This window comes from Lissotriton helveticus, chromosome 4_2 (assembly GCF_964261635.1).
Source record: "Lissotriton helveticus chromosome 4_2, aLisHel1.1, whole genome shotgun sequence".
In the NCBI taxonomy this organism is placed as follows: Eukaryota; Metazoa; Chordata; class Amphibia; order Caudata; family Salamandridae; genus Lissotriton; species Lissotriton helveticus.
The window spans coordinates 103,584,035-103,608,808 of record NC_136064.1 but is presented as its reverse complement, the minus strand read 5'-3'; the positions used below and the strand labels follow the sequence as shown (position 1 = coordinate 103,608,808).

The window sequence follows — 24,774 nt, the reverse complement described above, 5'->3', positions numbered from 1 at the left end:
CTGTGGTCAGGTCTGTCTAGAACACTGTTTGAGAGTCTGTCTAGAACACTGTGTGAAGGGCTGTCTAGAACACTGTTTGAGAGTCTGTCTAGAACACTGTGTGAAGGGCTGTCTAGAACACTGTTTGAGACTCTGTCTAGAACACTGTTTGGGGGTCTGTCTAGAACACTGTGGTCAGGTCTGTCTAGAACACTGTTTGAGAGTCTGTCTAGAACACTGTGTGAAGGGCTGTCTAGAACACTGTTTGAGGCTCTGTCTAGAACACTGTTTGGGGATCTGTCTAGAACACTGTGGTCAGGTATGTCTAGAACAAGGTTGGAGAGTCTGTCTAGAACACTGTCTGAAAGGCTTTTTAGAACACTGTGTGAAGCAATCTCTAAAGGGCCGTCTACAACACTGTTTGAAGGGCTGCCGAGAACATTGTCAGAAGAGCTGTCTAGAACACTAGGTGAAGGGCTGTCCAGAACATTCTCCGAGGCCTGTCTTGAACACTGTTTGAAGGGCTGCTTAGACCACCTGTCTGAAGCACAGTCTATAACATGGTTTATAGAGCTGTCTAGAACACTGTCTGAAGCACTGTCTGAATGGCTGTCTAAAACACTGTGTGAAGGGCTGTCTAGAACGGTGGTTGATGGGCTTTCTAGAACACTGTCTGAACGGATGTCTAGAACACTGTCAGAAGGGCTGTGTAAAACCCTTTGTGAAGGGCTGTCTAGAACACTGTTGGAAGCACTGTCTGAAGCCTGTCTAGAACACTGTTTGAAGGGCTGCCTAGAACATCTGTCTGAAGCACTGTCTAGAACACTGTCTAAAGTGCTGTCTAGAATCCTGTCTGAAGGACTGTCTAGAACAATGTCTGAAGGGCTGTCTAGAACAATGTCTGAAGTGGTGTCTAGAACACTGTCTGAAGGGCTGTCTAGAACACTGTCTAAAGTGCTGTCTAGAATCCTGTCTGAAGGACTGTCTAGAACAATGTCTGAAGGGCTGTCTAGAACAATGTCTGAAGGGCTGTCTAGAACAGTAAATGTAAATGTATGTGTCTTGTAAAGCGCACTTCTGCCCTGAGGCGTCGTGGCGCTGTAGACCGCTGGGGAACCCGTCCTGGCTATCCCTGTGAGATGGTTCCTGCTGGGTATCTCCAAGGTGAAACCAGGCATCCCCGGCGAATGTGGGGGGCCGTTGTAGAGATGAGGCAAGCTAATGCCCAGAGTTGCCGAGTGGGATCCCTGGTTAGAGTAGGCACCGAGGCGAGAATTATCGAGTCCGCTGACCCTGGTCCACGACCCTGCCGCGTCGGGAATTGAACCCTGGTCCCGGGCCGTTCTCTGCTTCCGGGTCTGCCGCCTCTAACCAGTGAGCCACACCACTCCACCACAGTGTCTGATAGGCTGTCTAGAACAGTGTCTGAAGGGCTGAGTAGAACACCGTCTGAACGGCTTTCTAGAACAGTGTCTAAAGGGCTGTCCAGAACAGTGTCTGAGGGGCTGCCTAGAACACTAACTGAAGGGCTGTCTAGAAAACACAATCAAAAGGGCTGTGTAGAACACTGTTTGAATGGCTGTCTAGAAAAGTGTCTGAAGGGCTGTCTAGAGCAATGTCTGAAGGGCTGTCTAGAACACTGACTGAAAGGCTGTATAGAACAGTGTCTGAAGGGCTGTCTAAACAGTGTCTGTAGGGCTGTCTAGAACACTGTCTGAAGAGCTGTCTAGAACACTGACTAAACCTCTGTGTACAACACTGTCTGAAGGGTTGTCTAGAACACTGTCTGAAGGGTTGTCTAGAAAACTTTCTGAAGGGCCATCTAGAACAGTGTCTAAAGAGCTGTCGAGAACAGTGTCTGAAGGGCTGCCTAGAACACTGTCTGAAGGGCTGTCTAGAACAGTGTCTGAAGGGCTGCCTAGAACACTAACTGAAGGGCTGTCTAGAACGCAATCAAAGGGGCTGTGTAGAACACTGTTTGAATGGCTGTCTAGAAAAGTGTCTGAAGGGCTGTCTAGAACAGTGTCTGAAGGGCTGTCTAGAACAGTGTCTGAAAGGCTGCCACTTGCCGTACACCAGATATTCGAAGAGCGAAGTACAGCCATAATTTAAGCTCGTAAAGCTGCAGACGGAGCTAAGTATTAAGCCTGCGCAGTTCACAACCTAAACAAAACATAACAAGAATATCGGGAACCGAACGTTAATGACGGACGGAAGCCTAGTGTTGGACTTGGCCCTTAGGGCAGGTTCACCCCTAAACTTTTTGCTGGTAATGGTGACCTGGTGATGGTGATTTTTGGGTCTCTGCACACTTTTCCCTGTGTCCCAGAGTAAAAGTGCGTGCGTGTAGTATGGCTGGCCTGCCCTCCCATAGGAATGCATGGGGAATGTGTGTCCATGTTAGTTCCTGATGCGTGGGGAGTGCAGGCTCGAGTTTGGTATGTGTGAACTCGTGGGAGTGAATGCTGCGCAACGGTATGTGCGGCTTGTATGTGTCTAGTGGGGAAGTGCCATTCCTAGACATAGCTGTACGTGTGCAGTGAGGGTGCTGGAGTGTGATTGGCTGGAGCAGGCTGGCATGCCAGGCTCCAGGAGGTCTGGATGGGTCTGCCCGGTGGTGAGTGGGAGATTAGCATGCTGATGGCTGGGGAGGAGTGTACCTGTGTCCTGAATGAGGCTAGGTTTTCCCCTGACAATGCTGGCTCCGCCCCCCTGTGGTGCGTCTAACGACCCAAGCCCTGCCAGTGAATAGAGAGGGTGGTTGAGCCCATCAACAGTGCTCACAGACCAGCTGCAACTGGTTCTGCCCGCACCCTGCACCTACAGACAAAGGAATGTGGTGTATAAAAATGGGGCTGTGTCCCCACAGAAGTTGTTCTCTTCCAGGATCCTGAGGGGGCTGCTGCTGCTGTCGCTGGGCCAGAGGACCGCCACTTGGAGTGTCTCCCTGCCTGGAGACCCAGTGAGCTGGCTCTGGGCCCAGCCTTGCCCCCTGCCTGCCTACAAGGACTTTTGCTGGACTTTGTTGTCCTATAGCGCCTGGGGGCGCTGCATTTGATTGATAGCGCTGGGAGCGCTTTTCTTTCCCCTTCTAGCGCTTAAGAGCGCTTTATATTGCCTTTTAGCGCTGAGGAGCGCTTTACTTTTGGAAGCCGGAGTCCACCCGGCGTTTGCCCCGCTGCGTGACGATCTTCGAGTCCTCTGGCAGGTGCCCGCCCTGCCAGGGACATTGCCGCCCTTTACGAGTGCCCACCTCGTTTATTAATCGCATCGAAGAGCCGGTGCCCACCCGGCATTGCCCTGAGAAGTGTCCCCGTCGCCGCCCAGCCGCACCGGAAGTCAGGCAGGCCGGGGGCGGGACTGTAGGACATCCCGTGACCTTCCCCGGGCCGCGCTCCGATTGGCTGCCGGCCCGGGACAGGAAGGAGGAAGCCGGAAGCTACCGGGAGCCGACCCCGGGATCCGGTGCACTCGCCCAGGGAGAGAGAAGCCTTCCATCCGGCAGCGGGCCCCCGTGGTGTGGGGAGAGCCCCGCAGCTGCAGAGGACGAGAAGGAGCCTGGAGAGCCGCTGCACACCGGTGAGTGGAGCTGACCGGGAGGAGGGGGTGTGAGGCCGATGCCCAATGGTAGTTTGTTGCAAGAGGGGGAGGGCGTCGGGACACATTGCCGGTGTCCGCCCCCCCCGCAAGTAGCCTGATCTTCGCCCCTGGGGCATTCTCGAGTGACGAGCCTGCGAGGCTCCACCGGCAAAGGGGGCATTACAGTGTCTTTGAGCCTAAGAAAGGCTCCGGGGGCAATACTTAGTTGGGAGCCAGAGAGGCTCCGGGGCCCAAGACCACGAGAGGGACCGTCCATGAGAGGAGGCAGTCTTGTGTAGCGAGGAGCGGCCCCGGTTGGCAGCGGGCCGCTCCCACGAAGAAGGGGTCATTGCCTTTCTGAGTCCCCAGGAGAGGGACTCCAGCTAAGCAGCCACAGTTGTTTTAGAGTCCTAAGAGACTCTCAGGGGGCACTTTTGTTTGTTTAGAGCCTGCAAGGCTCCCCCCATCGTGTTGGCCCCATCCTTGTCTTTCAGCTGCCCAGCACTTCGTGGGCAGCTGCCACGTTTAGGCCCCCTGACATTGGACACAGGGCGTCCTAGCCCTAGAGAGGCCAGTTGGCCTAGGGACAGTCACAGGTGGTGACTTATGTGAGTTTGGCGCAATTGTTCTTTTCTGCACCTCTGAATGTGTTTTTATGCGTCATGTGCCTTTTCTTACACCTCTGAATGTATTGTTGATGCATCATGTGTTTTCCTTCCCTACACCACTGAATGAATGTTATGCATTGCATCATGTGTTATGTTCTTACACCCCTACAGGTATTGTGATACTTAGGTGGTTGTTTTTCTCCTAGTGCAGGTGGTGCTAGTGAGGTCCTGGTTACCAGTAGTTACTGGTTGTGTGCTATTTGGTGCTACAGTGATTTATATTCTAAGTGCTATTTTTAAAAGTGTTACTTCTTAAAGTGCTGATTCCTGACAGTGGTCCAGGTGGCCCTGTCTTGTACATATCCCCTGTAAATTCTGCCCGTGCCTGTGGCACATTGTAAAGTGTGTGTTTTATCTAAGGTGTTTTTGTGTAATACAAAGGCTATTTGTATATAACCTTGTGTGGAGTTTCCTTTGTGGTGGGTCCTGGGTGTTGTTGCTGGGGTGCGTGCGCAAATACTTAACTCACATCACCTCCAAGTTTAGCCTTGCTGCTCGCGCCACGTTACCTAGAGGGTGAGCAGGGGTTATCTTGGCGTGTAACTCCCTTGCCCTGACTTGGGAGTGGTGGTCTCTGACTGACTTTGGCGAAAGCCCTGGCCAGCCAGGGATCCCATTTCCAACATTGGCGGCAAGAGGTGAGGATGAGGATTTGTGTTTGCGTTGTACCACAGTGGCAGCTGGCTGCACCACAAAGCTCTGCATTTTAGATGACCACATTTTGGGGATTATTGTTTTTTTTGAAGTTTCATTATTTTCTTCTCCTGAAGGTATCATTGTGCAATTGTGTCAAGTACATTTGTCCCCCTCCCTGCACCCAGAGTCGGTACCTGTGTCACGAGTGGTCAGGTTGAGGAATCAGGGGTGGTAGAAACTGCCTTACCAGTCCGAGGGGAGGGTTGTGTGTGGATGAATGGTGTGTGGCACTAGGCAAGTGAGTAGGAGTTCTCTAGGATAGAGAGCTTGCTGATACCTTGTGAATTGTGTACTCCTGTGTTAGCTCAGACCCCTAGGTTCCCTGTGTAATCTTTTCACCAGTACGTCTGCCAGAATGGAGCTTGTTTTTGATTTCAATGATCTAGCCACATACGGTGTGTGGGAGCTGAGAAGGTTCTGTGAAGAGAGAGGCATAGGGGCGGATCAGTCAGGCTGGTACGAACTTAGGGACCGCCTGGTCAGATGGCAAGAGTTACAAAGGGATCTTGAGCGCAGTGAGGAAAGGGCCCGGGCCTCACACCAAGAGGGTGGTGGGTCTGTGGGGAGCCCTGAAGATTCAGAAGAGGAGGGAGAAGATGACAGTACCTGGGCGCCAGTAGAGAGTAGAGACCCCCATAGATAGGGAGTCCCTTGCTGGGTCCAGCGTAGGAGGCAGCGCCTAATCCCTTTCCCTGTCCCCAGAGGAGCTGGAAGATAGGAGGAGAGAAAGGGAGCACCAGCTGGCTTTAGAAAAGCTCAGGTTGGAGCATGCCCAGGCTATGGCACAGCTGGGCGTTAGAAAGCAACAGCTAGAGACCGAGAGGGTCTTAGCGCAGGAAAGGATAGAGGAGGCTGAGAGGGCCTCCACCAGAGGCAAAGTAGCTCTGGAGGGTAGACTATCCCCTGCGCGCAGTTTTAATTGTCTGGATTCCCCAGGGAGGGATGAGTCCAGTGGTGGCAGCTATATAGAGCCCAGTGCGAGCAGTCCCAGTCCCAGTTCCCCCAGTATGGTACCTGTTTCCCAGGAAGAGGAGTATAGGTTGAAATTCAGGGGCAGTAGGAAGCTGCCTCACCAGTCGTGGGAGGAGTTTGAGGATGAATGTTGTGGGACACTGTTTGATTGGGTGCAGGTTCACACGAGAGATGATTTTGAAGTCTTGTTTGATCTGATTGTCAAAGAGCAGGTGCTCAGTTGTTGTTCACCAGGGTTGCGCCAACACCTGTTGGGGTGTGGATTGTCTGAGGCATGTGAGCTTGCAGATGAAGCAGACCGCTGGGAAAGGGCCAGAGGTTCTCTAGAGTCATTAGGGAGTGATTCCAAAAGTAGTGGTTCAGGGATCTTCCAGCAAAGCGTGGTGGAAGAGGCTCAGTGTAGCCCAGCTAGGTCCCAGGATAGCGAGGAGGGTGTAGGGGCTTACTGCCTGGCTCAGTGGAGCAGGAGTAAGTGGGTGACCGAGGGTCCCCAGGTGCCCGATGCCCTGCCTCAGGACTTGGATGGTTTCTTTAGGGAACACCAGGTTGGGGACCTAGGCTGTCCTGTTAGTCCATTTGAGGAAGATCTCCTAGTGAGTAGAGGACCTGGAGCGTCTGTAAACAGAGCTCCTGTGGTTCTAGAGGCTGGCAGTACCGCTCCGGTAGGGAGGGTACAGGAGTCCAGCTTGAGGAGTGATTGGGGGATGAGTTTCCCAGTGGATGCACCAGTGGACCAGGGACTAGCCAGTTGGGCTAGATCTTCTTGGGGGGACCCGGGTGGCGCCACTTCTGGTCTGGGGGATCGTCACGCACTGTCAGGTGGACAGGGGACGGGAGATCTGCGCCAGACAGACAGTCACACAACAGAGGTGTCATTTGTTAGCCTCAGGGGGATGGCGTGTGAATCCCCAGAAGTCCTGGAGTGCCAGGCAATTATTCCACCAAAGGTTTTAGACCAGAGGTTGGGAGGCCAGGTTCAGGGTCAGCCTGATCTGAAGGGTAGGAGGACTGTAACCAGTGTTCTGACCGGTTCTTCTTCCAGAGGAACTTCTCCAGTTGGGAGGGGGCAGACCTCTGGAAGGGGGTGCAGAGGGTGGGAGAGCCCACCTTTGACCCCGGTGCAACCTGAGTGGATAAGCCCTGGGTTGGAATGGCGTTCTAGGTGTACCCCTCGTCGGAGGTGGAGGAACCCTAGAAGAAGAGGTAGGGGGAGGAGAGCCTTCCCCGAGACTCCAGGTCCACCTGAGGTTGTAGGCCCTAGGCTGCAGAACCAGTGGCAGTCTAGTCCTGTCTTACAGACAGGAAGAGTGGAGAATGGCTCCTATGTGCCAGGGGTTACTACCCCCCGCTCTGCGAATAGGCAAGGACCGGTGGCACCTGGGTGGCCCAGAGCCTGGTCCTGGCCGCGGACAGCTCAGGAGTACCAGTGGGGTAGCCCAGTTGGTCCAGACAGTGGTTTGAGAAGGAATCCCATGGGTTCACCGTGGCGTAGAACAGGAGGGTGTCCCTGCAGTTGCGGGCCCGCGTCCGTGTTCTATCGCCCCAAGCAGGGAAGTCCATCACGGTGGTGATTGTTCTCCCCTGCGTTTTGGCTGGAAGGGGGTTGTGTTGGACTTGGCCCTTAGGGCAGGTTCACCCCTAAACTTTTTGCTGGTAATGGTGACCTGGTGATGGTGATTTTTGGGTCTCTGTGCACTTTTCCCTGTGTCCCAGAGTAAAAGTGCGTGCGTGTATTATGGCTGGCCTGCCCTCCCATAGGAATGCATGGGGAATGTGTGTGTCCATGTTAGTTCCTGATGCGTGGGGAGTGCAGGCTCGAGTTTGGTATGTGTGAACTCGTGGGAGTGAATGCTGCGCAACGGTATGTGCGGCTTGTATGTGTCTAGTGGGGAAGTGCCATTCCTAGACATAGCTGTACATGTGCAGTGAGGGTGCTGGAGTGTGATTGGCTGGAGCTGGCTGGCATGCCAGGCTCCAGGAGGTCTGGATGGGTCTGCCCGGTGGTGAGTGGGAGATTAGCATGCTGATGGCTGGGGAGGAGTGTACCTGTGTCCTGAATGAGGCTGGGTTTTCCCCTGACAATGCTGGCTCCGCCCCCCTGTGGTGCGTCTAACGACCCAAGCCCTGCCAGTGAATAGAGAGGGTGGTTGAGCCCATCAACAGTGCTCACAGACCAGCTGCGACTGGTTCTGCCCCCACCCTGCACCTACAGACAAAGGAATGTGGTGTATAAAAATGGGGCTGTGTCCCCACAGACGTTGTTCTCTTCCAGGATCCTAAGGGGGCTGCTGCTGCTGTCGCTGGGCCAGAGGACCGCCACTTGGAGTGTCTCCCTGCCTGGAGACCTAGTGAGCTGGCTCTGGGCCCAGCCTTGCCCCCCTGCCTGCCTACAAGGACTTTTGCTGGACTTTGTTGTCCTATAGCGCCTGGGGGCGCTGCAATCGATTGATAGCGCTGGGAGCGCTTTTCTTTCCCCTTCTAGCGCTTAAGAGCGCTTTATATTGCCTTTTAGCGCTGAGGAGCGCTTTACTTTTGGAAGCCGGAGTCCACCCGGCGTTTGCCCCGCTGCGTGACGATCTTCAAGTCCTCTGGCAGGTGCCCGCCCTGCCAGGGACATTGCCGCCCTTTACGAGTGCCCACCTCGTTTATTAATCGCATCGAAGAGCCGGTGCCCACCCGGCATTGCCCTGAGAAGTGTCCCCGTCGCCGCCCGGCCGCACCGGAAGTCAGGCAGGCCGGGGCGGGACTGTAGGACATCCCGTGACCTTCCCCGGGCCGCGCTCTGATTGGCTGCCGGCCCGGGACAGGAAGGAGGAAGCCGGAAGCTACCGGGAGCCGACCCCGAGATCCGGTGCACTCGCCCAGGGAGAGAGAAGCCTTCCATCCGGCAGCGGGGCCCCCGTGGTGTGGGGAGAGCCCCGCAGCTGCAGAGGACGAGAAGGAGCCTGGAGAGCCGCTGCACACCGGTGAGTGGAGCTGACCGGGAGGAGGGGGTGTGAGGCCGATGCCCCCTGGTAGTTTGTTGCAAGAGAGGGAGGACATCGGGACACATTGCTGGTGTCCACAGGGCGTCCTAGCCCTAGAGAGGCCAGTTGGCCTAGGGACAGTCACAGGTGGTGACTTATGTGAGTTTGGCGCAATTGTTCTTTTCTGCACCTCTGAATGTGTTTTTATGCGTCATGTGCCTTTTCTTACACCTCTGAATGTATTGTTGATGCATCATGTGTTTTCCTTCCCTACACCTCTGAATGAATGTTATGCATTGCATCATGTGTTATGTTCTTACACCCCTACAGGTATTGTGGTTGTTTTTCTCCTAGTGCAGGTGGTGCTAGTGAGGTCCTGGTTACCAGTAGTTACTGGTTGTGTGCTATTTGGTGCTACAGTGATTTATATTCTAAGAGCTATTTTTAAAAGTGTTACTTCTTAAAGTGCTAATTCCTGACAGTGGTCCAGGTGGCCCTGTCTTGTACATATCCCCTGTAAATTCTGCCCGTGCCTCTGGCACATTGTAACGTGTGTGTTTTTCTAAGGTGTTTTTGTGTAATACAAAGGCTATTTTTATATAACCTTGTGTGTAGTTTCCTTTGTGGTGGGTCCTGGGTGTTGTTGCTGGGGTGCGTGCGCAAATACTTAACTCACATCGCCTCCAAGTTTAGCCTTGCTGCTCGCGCCACGTTACCTAGAGGGTGAGCAGGGGTTATCTTGGCGTGTAACTCCCTTGCCCTGACTTGGGAGTGGTGGTCTCTGACTGACTTTGGCGAAAGCCCTGGCCAGCCAGGCATCCCATTTCCAACACCTAGGTTAAGCTGACAAACGAGAAAGATATTTTTAACCAAAGCGGTTTAAGGATAAGATAACCACACTGCCTGGAACATTATTTACAGGAGATACGAACCTCGTTTTAAGGAAAAACCAGGGTGTAGAGAACCATCTTTGATAATCTGGCGGGTCCTGAAGAAGGTGGCTTTCACTGCTATTTATTGCCACCAAAACGCGTCGACCAAGTCTATATTAAATCCTACACTTTGTAGTGACCCTGTTTGTGGGCATTAGACAAGAACCAACATAATGCGATAACTTGCACAGATATTTTGTGGTATGAATGTGTGTGTAGTATGTATGCGTAGTTTGACTGTTGCTTGTTCTCAGCCTGGTTGTATATAGATCATTAAATGAACTTATGAATTACTTTTCATGTTACTAAAATGTATAGATAGAGAATGATCTTTTTTTGTACTTTGTCTATGATAACAATGTTTATAAAGATATAACAAAGAGAAAAATTATTTAAACAGATAAATAAAAAAGAGAATGGAAATAGAAAATATTTAATTTTGTGTTCTGTTAAGCCCATGTAATAATTGAAGAGGCAAAACCCTTATAGAAATAGAGAGGTCATGAGGGAGCTTGTGCTCGTAGTTGTTATTTCAAATTTCTTTCCCCTCTTCTCCCTGACCTGCAAATTAGTACCTTAGAGGGGGTCCCATTACTTACATAGTGAAAGGCTGCCTAGAACACTAACTGAAGGGCTGTCTAGTACACAATCAAAAGGGCTGTGTAGAACACTGTTTGAAGGGCTGTCTAGAAAAGTGTCTGAAGGGCTGTCTAGAACATTGACTGAAAGGCTGCATAGAACAGTGTCTGAAGTGCTGTCTAAAACAGTGGCTGTAGGGCTGTTTGGAGCACTGTCTGAAGAGCTGTCTAGAACACTGTCTGAAGAGCTGTCTAGAACACTGACTAAAACTCTGTGTACAACACTGTCGGAAGGGTTGTCTAGAACACTGTCTGAAGGGTTGTCTAGAAACGTGTCTGAAGGGCTGTCTAGAAAACTGTCTGAAGGGTTGTCTAGAACACTGTATGAAGGGTTGTCTAGAACACTGAAAGACGGGTTGTCTAGAACACTGAAAGAAGGGTTGTCTAGAACACTGTCTGAAGGGTTGCCTAGAACACTGTCTGAAAGGTTGTCTAGAACACTGTATGAAGGGTTGTCTAGAACACCGAAAGAAGGGTTGTCTAGAACACTGTATGAAGGGTTGTCTAGAACACTGAAAGAAGGGTTGTCTAGAACACTGTATGAAGGGTTGTCTAGAACACTGAAAGAAGGGTTGTCTAGAACACTGTCTGAAGGGTTGTCTAGAACACTGTATGAAGGGTTGTCTAGAACACTGTCTGAAGGGTTTTTTAGAGCACTGACTGAAAATCTGGCCAGAACAGTGTCTGAAGGCCTAGCTAGGGTCCTAGTCATCTCAGACGAGAACTGATGTAGGACTGAAGCGGGCAGCCCTCTCGATAACGCCCGCGGCATCCTATCCGAAGCCAAGCACAGGACTGGCACTTCAATCCATCACATTTCGATTGTGGAGCACTTCATCTCAATGTAGAGTGCTTATCAATAGCCTGCTCGTGTTTGGCTCATATGCAGCTCTGTGAAGCTAGGTGGCTCTTTTTATATTGAATGAAATCAGCTGTCTCTTGGGACGTACTTCAGCTTGTTTTATACCTTTGTTTTAGGCTAATGGGAAAATTTCAATCTTTTTATGTTTAAAGTTTTTAATTGGCGTTTCAATTTTAGTGATTAAGTGTCCATCAATTCCGTTTGTAATAGTTTTTGTAGCCGTGCAATAAATTACTTACTTACTTACTTGAGAAGCTCAAGTGGGGACATGTGGACTAAAGCCGTCAATGATGGTACCTGCCTGGATCTGATATCCTTCCTGCGGATCACCGCTGGGCCCCTGCGGATCCCCACTGGGCCCCTGCAGATCACTGCTGGGTCCCTGCAGATCACCGCTGGGCCCCTGCGGATCACCGCTGGGCCCCTGCGGATCACCGCTGGGCCCCTGCGGATCACCGCTGGGCCCCTGCGGATCACTGCTGGGCCCCTGCGGATCCCCGCTGGGCCCCTGCGGATCACCGCTGGGCCCCTGCGGATCACCGCTGGGCCCCTGCGGATCCCCGCTGGGCCCCTGCGGATCACAGCTGGGCCCCTGCGGATCCCCGCTGGGCCCCTGCGGATCACAGCTGGGCCCCTGCGGATCCCCGCTGGGCCCCTGCGGATCACCGCTGGGCCCCTGCGGATCACCGCTGGGCCCCTGTGGATCACCGCTGGGCCCCTGCGGATCACCACTGGGCCCCTGCGGATCACCGCTGGGCCCCTGCGGATCCCCGCTGGGCCCCTGCGGATCACCGCTGGGCCCCTGCGGATCACCGCTAGGCCCCTGCGGATCCCCGCTGGGCCCCTGCGGATCACAGCTGGGCCCCTGCGGATCCCCGCTGGGCCCCTGCGGATCACAGCTGGGCCCCTGTGGATCCCCGCTGGGCCCCTGCGGATCACAGCTGGGCCCCTGCGGATCACCGCTGGGCCCCTGCGGATCCCCGCTGGGCCCCTGCGGATCACCGCTGGGCACCTGCGGATCACCGCATGTGCCACGTTTGCGTGGTGCAAGCATGACACAAAGCTCTCATAAATATGCCTGGTTGTGTCCGAGTCCCCATTTTGTTCCTAATCTTTCAGCCCCTCCGACTACCTCAGACCCACCTCCCCACAACCCCCCACCGTCCTCTCCACTATGTCGTAGGTGACCCAAAGCAGAGTAAAACTGCCCCAAACTGAAGCACTCTGAACCCGCACCTTGACAAACTGCTTCTCAGCGCGCCCAGTGTGCGTCCCTGTGCTCAAATTAATGGATCGAGAAAGTCACCCCAATGCTGACTCAACTATAAGCACTCATTTTAATTGTTTAGTTTGGACGAGCTTTTGGGGGAAAAGCGGCTTAAAGTTCTTTGTTTGTTTAAAAAAAAACTATTTTAATAATAATTGTGAATGTGGCAGTTTTGTTTGCATTGTCTAAAACGTTAATGCGTTGATTTTTTTTTTTTATATCAGTGGTTGAAATTGAATAATAGCAGTGCAGGTACTCTGTACCAGAGTAAGAAGTGCTGGTATTCTCCAATCAAAAGTATTACGTCTCTCTTGAGAAGTGCTGGTACTCTCCAATGAAAAGTATTACGTCTCTCGTGAGAAGTGCTGGTACTCTCCCTCTCAAAATAAAAAAGTGGCGGTACTCAGTACCGGACAGTGCCGGCCCATTTAAAGCACTGTTTTTTATTGAAAGATGTAAAGGCAGTGTTGCTCTCTCCCCCTCTTCGAGCACACAACTTGACACATGATGAAATGGCCGCCTGGCCCACCCCGGTTCATTCACACCCCCGCATACTATGGCCGAGGCAGTGGGACATCCGTCGTCCTGGCTGACCGCCTGCTATCCTAAATAGAACTCTAATCCTGTGAATGAAAATATGGGAAATTACATATGTGAACAGTGCTTTTTTGCAGCCATGGTCAGGAAAAGTGTTGTGAGTCAGGCTTAGGGTCCCAGGCTGCCGGATAACCTCTATGTCTCTTTCAAAGACTGAAAAACATGACACGGATATGAATAATCAGGTGCCCGCATTTATGCGGCAATGAAGGACCTAACTATGTGGCAGGGTTGACTCAAAGATGTTTGAAGGCGTCAGCAAGGTGGCCAATTGCCCAGGGCCCGACCTTCCAAGGGCCCTGCTGGGAAAGGGGATTTTCTCTCTGTTTCACTATCTATCTTATTTTTTTTTTATCTAAACCATGGGTATTCACAAACATGTTTCCAGTGTCCAAAAGGTTTGGTCTGTGATGTGCCGGAGGGCTGCATTGATGCCAGCAGGGTGTCGGTCAGGCGAGGGGGTTGGGGGATCGGTCTTAAGGTGAGTGTAGGAGAAGCAAAGGATATACACCTAGTGACTGAATTGAGCAATGCAAACCCAGAAAACATGGGGTTAATCCCAGCTTCCCCACTTTATCAAACTGTGTGATCCAAGGCAATTGATTAATTTCACTTTCCCTCCTTTTTCTTCCTTATCACATATAAGAGGACCTCAAAATGCATGATTTCCAGATGTGAGCTGTACAAAACCTTCTCTTGTGTTTGATTTAATAAACTATAATGTTTTCATATATAATGGGACCCAGCCCACCCATAGAGTGCACATTGCAACGGACTTGCCTCTTTAGTTTACTATTGTTGTCAGGTGGGTGTGGATTCATTTTTCTAAATTCATGTTTGAAACTATCACTTTTCAATTAATACTTCTCAATTCACTGATATAATCTGATGTACGAAGGCGAAAAGGTTCTGCATGTTACTTAAATACACTTATTTAATTTTGAAAAGACTAAGTCATATTTTTACACTTTTACTGCAAGATTTTTTTTTAAATAGCAGTGTTTCTAAAGTTGAGTGGTTCAGGACTCCCTAGTAACTTCCTTTCTTTAACACTTATTAACCTTTAACTAAATGCTTTCCTGTCTAGTTAACCTCTTTTTATAGTTAGTGCCGAGTGCAGCAAACAGCAGCCCAGGGCTCCCCGCTGCACTTTGAGTATCAATGATCCAAGCTTTCTCCTTCTCTGCTTCCTTCCACCTCTGACTCAGTCTCTCCACCTCCTGTCATTTTAAGGATCTTTAAGGTCCCAGGCAAGACATGTTTCAACTTCTTTTGTGTGATCCTGTTAAAGTTTAACATATAATTAGGGCTCCTCCTTTTCCTCTTTAACAGATTTTTCGATATAAAAATACAGACGGGAGACACGTTTTGCTTTGTCTGTATTTATATTTAAAAACGGGTAAATACTAACACATTTGGCTGCACTTCGGTGCTCCACCAGAGAGTTGCCTGGCCACAACCTCTTCCTGACTTGCAGAAAACTGTGTCTGTTCTTTTCTTTCCTCTCCTTTCCTTCATTCGTTCCCCTTTGAAATGGATCCAAAAAAAGAGGAAATGTTTGCTGCAAGAGTCTTTTTCTGACATGTTTCTTATTCAACATGCAGCCTCAGGAGGAGAGAAAAAGGTTTTGAAATACAAACAATAAAGACATAACTGAATAAAATAAGTCAGAGTAGTCGCAAAGTGGCCAGATTGGTTTTATTCATACTCAGACACATTAGCGCCACCTTGCAGAGTTTGCCAGTGAAGCTCTACTTTTCTTTTCATGTCCTTAGCTTTTCAAGCAAAAACACTCATTGATTTCTGAAAAATGAGTGTAATTAAGTTGTATTCCCTATGAGTGTTTGCTTTTTCCAGAACGTTGGTATTTTTTTCAGGCAGCATATTACTCTTGTCTAGTGCTTATTTTGAATTGAGTCGCTTCCAGGTGTTTATAGGGGGTACAATTGGTTTGTAGCTGAAGGCAGGGTGAGTTTCTCTCAGTGGGCGGTATGGTGTTCAGTGGGGGAGAGGATGTGGCACTCTGTGTCACAATGACAGAAACTGCAAGGCTCTGAGACAAATGGCTCATGATAGCGTTTTCAAGGCTATTTGGGACATTCGCCAATGGCAACGTTTTCAGGTGAATGTATTGTGTTGACCAATGACAAACGAGTGCATGTGTGCATTGTCAATTTAAATAAATGTGGAAAAATACTAGCTGCAGCGTCACCTTTTACTTGTGGCAAAAATAAATGTGGATAAAAACAGACGGAAATGGCAAAAAAATAAATACCATATACCCGGGAGCTCTACATATAATTTAGCATTCTGTGGCATCTTGCCAGCTTGAAATAGCAGAATGGATAATACAATTTAATTCTGTTATGTACAGACTCCCCAACCCATGTTTTGCGCCAATGGCCCCAACATCCTTAAGCAGACCTGGGTTGATTCAATGATGTGGCTCGTTCTGTGTAATTTGGTTTTGGTACTTTGTCGTTTTGGCACATTAATACTATTAGTGAAGATGTTGCCTCATTCGTCCCAGTTTAAACCATAATACAGCAATAAGAGCTGGAAGTTGACAAGTGAATCTACTGTGCGCCCCAACTCTGACACTTTTTACAAAAAACTTTTGATTCGCTTTTAAATCTTCAAATTATACAGTGATGATGTCTTATTCCACACGTGCATTAAATCTATATTTTATCACATGGTTCCCTATACACTGCGCAATCACTGAAGTCTTTTGCGTTCGGCTCTTGTGTAAACTCACTAGTGTGTCTGTATTTCTGCGGAGTGACTCCTCGGAACCGCTCCGTCACCAGCCTCGGGTGAGCTGTGCTGATGACGGAGCAGTTCCGTCATGGCCCCGCCCGCTCAATAGAACGCGCCGCGCAGGCACGAAATCAGCGGAGGCGCGTCAGACGGGCCATGACGGAACCGCTCCGTCATCAGCACAGCGCCACCGCGGCTGATGAAGGAGCGGTTCCGTCATCAGCGTCGAAGAGGTTAAAGTTACTCTTCACACTAGGGAGAATTGTTTTGTTTTTGACCCGAAGGCATTGAAGCGCTTTACATGAGCACCAGTTACATTACACATGGATATTCATGTTTTAAGTCACTGGGAGATTCAGTGATTTGTCCAGAATCACGTTCAGCTCATGCCGAGACTCAAACCTGGTTCCCCGGCTCCCAAAAATTGGCGTCTCTGGCCCATTACGCCACATCCTATCCTCCCCTTCTCCAGATACACAAAGGAAGTAACAGCGTAGTGTAAACTACGTCATCACGTGTGGCTTATTAAACTGCATGCAAAATCAATAGCATTTAGCTGACTCATGCAGGCGAGAGGAAACTAGGAACTTTGCAATATTAGTTAAACTTGTGAATTCTGTTTTCTCCAGCAGTACCTCATTACTGTATACATTACTTTCCAGGTCCCTCCTGTCCTCATCCCATTCATAAACAGTGAGATATTACTATTTCATGACAGAAAAAAAGAACAAAGGAATGCTGGCCCTACCCCACCGTCTCACCCTCGGAGTACAAATGAGTACCAATCTCAGCATTTTTTCCAGTTCTTTTTTCTGTCTTTTGACAGAGTGGGACGAGGATGCAGGAGCTGGGGAGCTCCTGGTTTCTTACCTGCCCCGCTGCCGGGCGGTGGGGACGTTGTGACGTGTCCCATCTTCCTCCCTGCTGGGCTTGGGGGAAGTCGGGTGGAGTCCCTTCTCCATGTAGTGGCGCTTGCGGGGGAATGGAGGTCCGCACCTCCCGGGCTGCCGGGCACGTTGGGAGGTGCGGCGTTGCAGTCGATGTCCATAGTTGCTTCTGGGTCTCGCTGCCTGGCTTCTGGCTGGGAGGAAGTTCCGGAAGCCAGGTATGTTACTGTTAATGTTAATGTTACTGGGATTTATAGAGCGCACGAATACCTGGAGGTGTCTCGGCGCTGAGGACACAGTAAGCCTGTAGCCATGCCGGTCGGCAGTGAGTCTGCTGTTTCTCCAGCATATAATGTAAGTACCGCCTAGCGGTTCTAGGGCTAGTTTCTTTGCACTCAATTGGATTTCTATATTGCCCGTACGTTGCTAAAGGTGATCCTGTGGCTGCAGCCTGGGTGGACATTTGCTTGCTCCTCGAAGGGAGTTCTCCGTTTCTCCCTCTTCCCCTGGGATGCAGTTCTCCGCATGGTGGAGGTTCTTGGTGACTGAGTTTCATTAACATTTTGGAGATGGAGAACCACTCGAGGAAGCGCAGGCGTATGAAGCGCTCCTCTGCCTCTTCTTTCAGCTCTTCTTCTTTCCCTTCTCTGGCACTGTCTAAGCGCTGCAGTGAGGGAGGAGATGGTTGGATAAAAAGGCTTATTAGGGAGACCCTGCGTGAAATGGGGGCAGGGCCTCGTTCTAATGGTCCCCTACCTCTTCACTCCTCTCAATCATCATATTCCGAGGAGGATTGGTTGGGGGTGCGGACGCAAAGGCTAATATGTGGACAAGGACATGTTGCCTGAGTTACTTGGACATGTCAAATCCAACATGGGTTTTCCTAATGATGAGGCACCCTTTGCTGCAGCAGTTTCAGTGTTCGGCTGTGGTGGATGTGCCGGTCCACCATTTCGTAAGCAAGGTTCCGAAAAGGGAGTGGAAGGATCCGGATCGTATTTTACTTTCTAGGTTTATGACAAAACTTTATCCTCTTCAGGGTATGTTCAAGGAATTGCCTGATTTGATTACAATTGATTACTTTGTTGCAAACCTGGTGGGATGGTCTTCCCTGGCGGAGGATGCAGTGATCAAAAGATCCTGTGGATAAAGAGGTAGATGCCTCCCTCTGGAAGGTGTACTCTGGGTCTCACCTGGCTTTGAGCGCCGGTATTTATGGTACTTGCGTCTCTCAGTCCTTGATCTCCGATATCAAGGCGTTGTATCAATCCATGGATGACTCTACGGACTGCTCTGGGTTGTTGGAGCACATCGAGCGGCAGGTCGAGTTCCTGTTGGATGTATCCTTCGATGTGGTGAGTGCTTCGGCCCTTTCTGGCGGCGGGGGTGTGGCAGCCCACCGCAATCTGGTATTGAAAGACCGGAAGACGGATTCTGCTCAAAAGGCTTGTGCCTTGCATTTGCCTTTTCAGTTTGGGGAGGAGTTGGAGGGCAAGTTGCACAAGTTGTTGAAGGAGAAACAACACTCTTCTTCCTTCAAGCAGCCCTCCGCTGCGCCTCCTTCTTCCAAACCTAAGTCTTTTTTTCGCCCTCCTTCTCATAGGCATTTCTCCAAGGGTGACAGAAGGTTTTCTTCAGGTAGGTTTCGGGATAGGAAAGCTATATCTCCCCTCCCAAACCTCACTCCTGACTATATGGCTGAGGCTCCTGAATTCTTGGTAGGCGGACGGCTGTAGTTCTTTCTCCTGGCTTGGCTGCTGTCAGGTTCTGATGTGTGGGTTCCGGATATTGTTTGTCAGGGTTACAGAATCAGATTTGCTGAGCCTCCTCTGGAGTTAGGGATTCGTCCGACTCCTTGGCCGTCCTGTCCGGTCAAGAGGTCAGAGTTGTCTCTGGGAGTAGAGTCTCTCTTGCTGATGGGAGCTATTCCGGAAATTCCTCCTATGGAGGTGGGGAGGGGGTTTTACTCTCTGATTTTTCTGGTTCCCAAGGTGACGGGGTTCCGTCTGGTCCTCGATTTGAAGGCTCTCAACAAGTTTGTGGTCCATCCGCCCTTCTGAACGGGGACTCTGCTGCGGGTGATACCGTTGGTATTCCCGGGTCCTTTCTTGTGCACAGACGATCTCTGGGACGCATACTATCATGTCCCGGTTCACCCCAGGTTTCATCGGTACTTGCGGTTTTGCCTTCAGGGGCGTCATTTCCAGTTTCGGGTCCTGCCCTTTGGCCTGAGGTCTGCCCCACATGTGTTCACCAAGGTGGGGGCCCCTCTGGTCCTCATTTACCCATACCTGGAAGACTGGCTGATCCATGCTCCCTCTCACACCATTTACACATATAAACACCACATCACACACCTAAAATGTATTAAACAATTAACATAATTAATTATTAATTGACTGATTCAGGTTCCCAAATTCAAGCAAGTTAGGTGGGGGGGGGCAGCTTCCTGCTTCAGGCAGCCAAGACCTGGAACCTTCTCCCTATTACAATCAAAATCAGCACATCTCTACTCACATTCAGGAAAGAGGTAAAACCCTGGCTGTTTACTTCTTAGGTAGAACACTATTCTTCGGCAGACCTTGATTTTACATCGACTCAGCGCCAAGACGCCCATGGGCAATCGTGCGCTATATAAACTCACAAATCAAATCAAATCAACTAATTGAAATTAATTAACAAGTAATTCTTAAACTATTATTAATTAATCAATTAACATATTCATTATTCAGTACATTTTATATAATTAAATTACTTCCCACCCTATTCCCCTATAAACCCACAACCCTCTACGGAACTAAAAAATGTGAAATTAAACTTAAAATAAACTATTAACTAGTAAAATTCTAAAACATATAATAACATTATAAACAATTCTCATTAAAAACACTAAAATACATAACATTATTCATAAATCGATATTTTTGACAACTATTTTTCTAAACACTATTACAACAATATTTTTGTAATCGATATTACTTACCTGTCAGTCGATATTCTTGTCAACTATATTTCTGTTGTCGATATTTCTTCCCCACAATATTTTTGCGGCGATATTTCTGTCCCACGATATTTCTCCGTTGATATTCCTGCTCTGCACCCTGCACAGCATACAAGTGTTTGTGGCAGAGAACATCTGTGGTGTGTGCGGCTTTTGTCTGCTGCCCCCCCTCCCCATCGTCCCACACACACTGCCCCCGTCTAGGCTGATTTATATATTGACACCCTGTCCCAGCCAGAGTGGATTTAAGGTCTCGGATTAACATATTCATGCTTCCGGGCCGGCGTCCAAAATGGCTTGTAAAAAGGATCTTAGATTAGATCCAAGGTTCTGGCGCGGCACCCCCAGACTACCTAGCGCCTCCCACCCTCCTCCCTGGCACTATCCTCGCTATGTGTGGTTCACCTCGTCCAGAGGACAGGCTGCCTAAACCAATCGGAAGTAGAACATTCCTCTTCCGCCTGGACCCGTCTCCATGGTTAGCCCCGCCTCTTCCTGCTCCCATAAAATGGCTGCCCCTGCTCTCTAGCCCCGCCCACGCTTATGGTCAGTCCCTGCAGGGAAACCTGAGGTAGGGAGGGCTAGGGTGTGGGGAGGAAGGCCTGGACTTGGAGTAATGAAGAATGCTGTCAGTCGAGGCATCACTGCTGCATTGTGAGAAGCCACTCTCCAGCTCTGACAAGGTTTATCAGACCATAAGAGAAGACAGTTCAGAGGTGAGACCTGCTGTGTTTGCATCTCGATGGGTCGCTTGTCTTGCGGTGTCATGTTCTGGGCGAGGTGTGGCGCAGCGGCCAGAGTGCCTGACTCCGTACCACAGGGTTCACGGTTCGATTGCCAGCGGCAGGTTAGCCCAGCACCATGTGACTCCATACAATAGCTTGCTTAATCTTCCCTACGGCCCGCAGCGCCGGGACACCTCTGCGGAGGTAGCTGTGCGCTTTACAAATGCTGGTATTTCATTTTCAGGCCTTAAAACCACCTGTTTTCCATGCCCCTGGGTGCTTTATTTGTCGTAGTGCTTGTGGGTGGTAATTTTCACAGTATGCGCTATAAAAACCTAAACTGCACTAACCCCCAGGAAGACGGCCCTCTTTAAGTGGGAAAACAAAGCGGATTACTCGGTGGTGGAGACCAGATATCATCCTAGTCTTTGGCTAACGTGAGATGGCAGGCGTCCCCGGGAGATGGACGCTTACACGATCACAGATACTCCCCGGGAGGGATCTGCTGGTATTTCATCTGTGCAAAATTGAGTTAGCCATTCTTGTTTCCCACCAGTGAACTGTCTTTGCATGGCAAGATGGCTCACAGGCAATTGTATTCCAAAGTAAATTGATTTTTGTTCTAGAAAGAAATCTCTTGCCTCAAAAGACCATTTGTCAGCCAGCTGCGGGCAGGATTCCTGCATTCTTGGGCAGCTGCAGTTTATACACTTGGAGGCAGGCTGGGAAACTGTTGTATATTTATACTTACTTCAATATGGCTACTTGGTGTCGGTAGTCCTTTCTTAGTGTTCCTATCTTACCAATCTCCCATTGTACCTAAGAGTGTTCTATCTGGTATGTGTGGATTCTAGCCTTGGCAGTTGATGGTCTGGTCAGCTGTGAGGTTTACTGCTCTGCTGTGTATCTTAACCCCTTCTCTGCGGGGGTAATTCCCCCGCTGTGCTGGGGGGCGGGTTGCTTTGTTACTGAAGTCATCAGCAGTTTTATCACGAGCACCATACGAAGGAATCACCAGCGTGCATATCTGGTGAACAGATTGGCTGGGCTCTCTGGTAGACCTCCTTGGTATCCCCATTTTACTATTCCAGTGGATGGTTTTCGATTTAATGATGGTTGTTTGGTGAAAGGTCAGCTGTTTTTTGGGATGGCTGTTTCTTCCCCCATTTTAAACTTCCATTTGCATGATATTTAGGTCAGCGGTGTATGGCACTCGTGCCATTCCTGGAACGCAGATTCTTTTCTATAGTTTATGTGGCTTTGGGGGTCAGCCTCCTCCAGCCTTTGGGCTTTATTTGCTCCAGAAGTTCACCCATTGGATCAAGACATTGTCACGCAGATCTTAGCCCACAGGAGTAGTTTAGTCTCACTTATTTTCTATTGGCTGCTTGGTAGTGTCTTTCCCCGGTCACTGAAATGCATGAGGGACTATTTTACATCTTAAATCCTACAGTGAGCCGGCCTAGTAGCAAAGACTACAAAAGCATCTGAAAGATGAATGGTGCAGAAAACAAACCACTTTTGTATTCTTGAGCATCCGTTTTTCAGTTGTTTTTTTTGCACAGGTTTGACGTTTGCATTAGGCCTGGGCGGAGTTTGCAGAGTTCTACTCTGCGGAACTCCACGAAGTGCCGAAAAAGTAATCTGCACTCCACTGAGTCTGTTAAGTCGCGCTCCTCACGCTGATTTTTAGTGCCGGGAGTTTGGCTTGTGCTGTAAAATTAGTGCCAACGGCACTACGCTTTGCGCTAGGTGGTGCTGCTGCTTTCTGCCGCCTTAGAAGAAATTCTCCTCAAGCAGTAGCTTCCTCAACGCAAGCAGCAGATTTCTCAACGTGAGCGGTCGTGACCTGCCGTGATCGCCTGCGTTGCGAAATCCTGTCCGGAGAAGGTCTAGTGCGCGTTTTTTCTCACGAGTGCTCGCCATCTTAATGTTGGCGAGTAGCTTGAGAGAAAAAACTCTGTTCCATGTCACTTTGTGGAGGTTTACGGAACTCCACACTATTCAAAGAGTGCAAAGTAGGCAAAACTCAGCGAACTCCGCCAATGGGGTGGAATCCTTCCCCCACCCCTCGTTTGTATGGCTTGCAGATGCTCAGTCTGCACACCATGCAAGGGTCAAACCTATCAGCTTTGCAAGTGACTGTTGTTTCAGAGGCATGAGCTGGGCTCGGTGCCAGGGTGGGCTGTATACCATCTTTGGAGGGTAATGGCAGCCAGGTCTGCCCAGACAATGGAAGAGATATCCATGCTAAGCAATGTTGTAAGCAACTCCTGAACCCGGAAGTGACGTCAAAGAAGGGCAGGAAGTCAGTTCATAGATCCCTAGCACCGGCAAAGCAATAAGCTGCTTTTCTTGTTGGCGGAAATTAAACGGAAATATAACATTGTATATTAGTGGCACTTAGCTCCTTTAAAAGGGGAGAACACAGTACATGATGTCCTACAGTGATGTCATATCCTGTTTCACAGTCAGGCAGCTTATATAATGCAGGAAATTAGAGTTACGTGCAGTCAGAAATCAGTCAATGGGCGTGATGTGCTCTTAGAGAGAGTGTCAGTCTGGGGTGTCGTGTGCTCAAATTTTTTTTCCCCACAAGTATCTAAAAAATAAAAATCGACACTTTGAGAAGACTATGGGGCATATTATCAAGAACGGTGTTAAAATGATCTTCACTTTAGCGGCAGGAAACTGCCGCTAAAGCGGCGATAATGGGCTTGATAATACGCCGTACAGAATTCCAATAGAAGCCCAGCTTCACACCAGAACCTGGGCTTCTATGGGAATTCTCAAGGGCATATTATCAAGCCCATTATCGCCGCTTTAGGTGCAGTTTCCTGCCGCTAAAGCGGTAATAATTTTAACGCCGTTTCTTGATAATATGCCCCTAAATATTTACCATGCCTTTAAAGCAAAAATAGCCTGTATGTAAACAAAATAGTAAGCAACCGTACCAAGTACCAGAGCTCCTGCTCAGAATCCACTTGGAGCGTGGAATGCTAAAATCCATACCTTTTCATTCTGTTTTAAATACCTTTCTCCAAATTCAATAGACAAGCGGGCATCTGATAGGAAGGGTGACTCCAGCGAGGAGGCAAGATCCACTCACACGAAAGAATGTGAGAAGAACTAGTAGGAAAGAGATAACTGCAGGAAACATGCGGCGTCCGTGACTCTACACACCGAGGCCACGCCTACTGCACGGTGCAGGAAAAGAATAACTGAACAGCACTGAGGCTCCGACACACATGAGACTCTGCAGACATATGAGGGTTAATGTGCACGTCTGATCAATGTGCAAACGAGATCAGGACATATGACAGATCAGTGCATGTGAAGGCACACGTGCACTGGCGGGCTCCTAATACAGCGCGAGTATATTCAATATAACGTTATTCGAAAACATGTTGCATCCATACATGTGCAAAAATAGAAATACATCCAATTCATTACATTAAAGACCATACACATACATAAATATGACGTATGATGAATCTTAGAGATCTGGCGCCCTCAAAAGTACATATAGGGGCCCATTAGGATCACGGGCGGATCGCCACCGCCCGCATGGCGGTGGTGATCCGCCCGCAGGGCCGTTTCTATGTGTTTTGCCACCCTAGGCGAGAATTGAAAAATGCCGCCCCCTCCCTTTTACTACAATCACTCTCCGCCCGTCATCCAGGCTAGGAGACTTAATACATTAGATATAAAAGAACTTGGAAAGTTTGGAATTGACAAAATGGTTGTGCTTTGCCCAGAAAGCATATTAAAGCAAGATAAACAACAGGTGCCACATTACTACAGTGAACCAGCTATACTGCCCAGTTCATGATTACACTGGCAAACATCTTGAGCTGCTCAAGTCACAAAGCTTACCATTCGAAATCGCACGCTCTTGCACCATACTGTTTTTTTTTTTTGCAGAGTTTTATATAGCGCGAACTAGAACCGAATCGAATCAGTTATCAGAGCGCTTTACATAGCACCAGTTACGTTACATGAGGACACACTTTCATTTTAGGCACGGGGAGATTAAGTGATTTGCCCAGAATCACAGGGGGTTTTTGGCGTCGTTACCGAGACTCGAACCCAGATCCCCAGGTCCGAGGTCGAGCGCCTTAGCCGTTTGGCCAACCCCTCTCCCCTGGTATACTGGTATACCTCCAAATGGTTTGCCATGGAAGGATGCAGCAGGGGACATTCATTTAGCTATGCATAACATGAAGCTGGAAATGTTTGACAAAA

The 24,774-nt window shown here is 49.6% G+C and overlaps 1 protein-coding gene across 1 annotated transcript in view; it reads left to right on the top strand.

Moving 5' to 3' along the window:
• NLGN3 (neuroligin 3) overlaps window positions 1-24,774 on the top strand; it is a 477,014-nt gene that overhangs the window by 65,945 nt on the left and 386,295 nt on the right. The window lies entirely within an intron of this gene.